Genomic DNA, 2500 nt, shown 5'->3' with positions numbered 1-2500 from the left:
TTCAACACAGCCATTTCACCCACTCTAGGAAGACATTGTCGGGAATGGCCAGAGGGCAAAACTGATGCAGAAGTGAAGCTACTCATAGAAAAAAAAACAGCAAAGAAGAGGACATCATCATATACACACATGGCTCAGTCACCATAGGCCTATCCGGTTGGAGATTCACTGCGAAACAAAATGGAAAAATCAATTAGGGAAGAGAATGCTGCCTACAATGTCACAACCTCCAACCTAACGATGAAAGTTGAAGCTGTGACACATGCCCTCCAGTGGCTATCATCTAACCATATGCCCGGAAACCAACCTGCCATGATTCTAACGGACTCAATGAACCTAATACAGAAAATTGAAAGTGGAATGGGAATCCCAGAGTGACATGAGGAAATGCGCAACTTACATGGCCATACTGCCCGGGACATGCAGGTGTTAAGGGAAATGAGCGAGCTGACAGACTTGCTGGTAATGCAACAACAACGAACGGCCTACATCTAGGAAAATCGGAAATCCTCAGAAAAGTCAAAGAATACCAAAAAGAACAGATACAAGGCCATCACACCATCGATCGCCTCAAAGAAATAAAGGCAGAGAGAGGGAGTGGGAGCTAGACGCATGAAAAGTAGAGCACGTTGCTTTGCAAATCAAACGAATATCGGCATCATTTCCATACCAACATTGCGCAAATTTCTTCAAAACGGAACAGAGTCTCTGTGGGCTTTTCCAAATACAATAGACTGAGCAACACACTATATATATATATATATATGTGTGTGTGTGTGTGTGTGTGTGTGTGCGTGTGTGTGTGTGTGTGTGTGTGTGTGTGTGTGTGTGTGTGTGTGTGTGTGTGTGTGCGTATGTGTGTGTGTGTGTGTGTGTGTGTGTGTGTACACGCAGACACAGAGACATACTTTCATACATATACACAAACACACAGACTCTCACACACACACACACACACACACACACACACACACACACACACACACACACACACACACATACACACGCACAGAGAGAGAGAGAGGGGTACACAAACACACACGCGCGCGCGCAAAGGTTTCAAATTTTATTTGAAAGCGGATAGTCTTTAGGGAGTCGCAGAGATCCAAGGAAAGGAATTCCAGACTACTATTAGGAGCTTGATACTAAAGACCCTTTGTTTGAATGACTTTGATGAGACTCTTAAGGACTTGGAAAAGCTTACCTCCAGACGATCTCGAGGGAGTGGGGAAGAGTGAGTGCAAATGTGAAATAAAGATAAATTAATTAAAAAAAAAAAAAAAAAAAAAAAAAACGGAGGATAAGTATTAGTGGGAAAAGATCCGTCTGTTAAGAATAACGCATCCCTTCACAAACCAAGAAATGTGTCGTATTATGCCTATGGAAACATCAGTGGGAGAGAATCGAAAAGCTATCAAATATTCCCCAGGATTAGGAAAGACTAGCTGTTAGCTACCAACCTTTTATGTTTTTTTTTTTCAATAATCTCCATTTACGAAATTGAACATGTTCATGATTTCATTTAATCCCAAGCCATTAAGGATTTAGCACAGCACTTTCTTCTGTGATCATTGATATTAACTTTGGAGAAAGAAAAAACAAAAGCTGTCCATAAGTATACTGTGTTTGGTTGAAGTGCTGTAATTCACCTTAATCCTTTTTTTCGTTAAAGGGGGATTTATACCGGTTACTTTCGATTTCCGTTAAAGTACTCAAATAATGTGTGTGTGTGTGTGTGTGTGTGTGTGTGTGTGTGTGTGTGTGTGTGTGTGTGTGTGTGTGTGTGTGTGTGTGTGTGTGTACGTGTGTGTGTTTGTGTGTGTGTGTGTGTGTGTATGTGTGTGTTTCGATTTCCGTTAAAGTACTCAAATAATGTGTGTGTGTGTGTGTGTGTGTGTGTGTGTGTGTGTGTGTGTGTGTGTGTGTGTGTGAGAGAGAGAGAGCGGGTGTATGTGTGTGTGCGTGCGTGCTTGTGTGTGTGTGTGTGTGTGTGTGTGTGTGTGGAGGGGTATGTGTGTGCATGCGCACGCGCGCACGTGTATGTGTGTTTGTTGTCTGTGTGGCGCGCGTTGTGGGCGTGTGTGTGCGCGCGCGCTCGCATGTGCGTGTGTGTATTTGTGCGTCTATGAGAGGCATCACCCTGGAGACGAAGCTCAAAGTATACAAGGCCATAGTTCTCACCACACTGCTCTATGTATGTGAATCATGAACGGTCTACAAACGCCACGCCAAAAAGCTGAACCACTTCCACACCACCAGCCTCAGAGAACTTCTCGGCATAAAGTGGAAAGAGAAGATCCCTGACACAGAGGTGCTCACTCGTGCAAACTTGCCCAGCATCTACACCATCTTGATGCAGGCCATGCCAGACAACCGGCTCCCCAAGAAACTGCTGTACGGCGAACTCCAACATGGCAAGCGCTCCCATGGAGGCCAAAAGAAGCGCTTCAAAGACACTCTGAAAGCTTCTCTGAAGGCCTTCATCATCATCGCGGATTGG

Source organism: Babylonia areolata, chromosome 26, assembly GCF_041734735.1.
Source record: "Babylonia areolata isolate BAREFJ2019XMU chromosome 26, ASM4173473v1, whole genome shotgun sequence".
NCBI classification, from domain to species: domain Eukaryota; kingdom Metazoa; phylum Mollusca; class Gastropoda; order Neogastropoda; family Buccinidae; genus Babylonia; species Babylonia areolata.
This window is presented reverse-complemented; position numbering follows the sequence as displayed.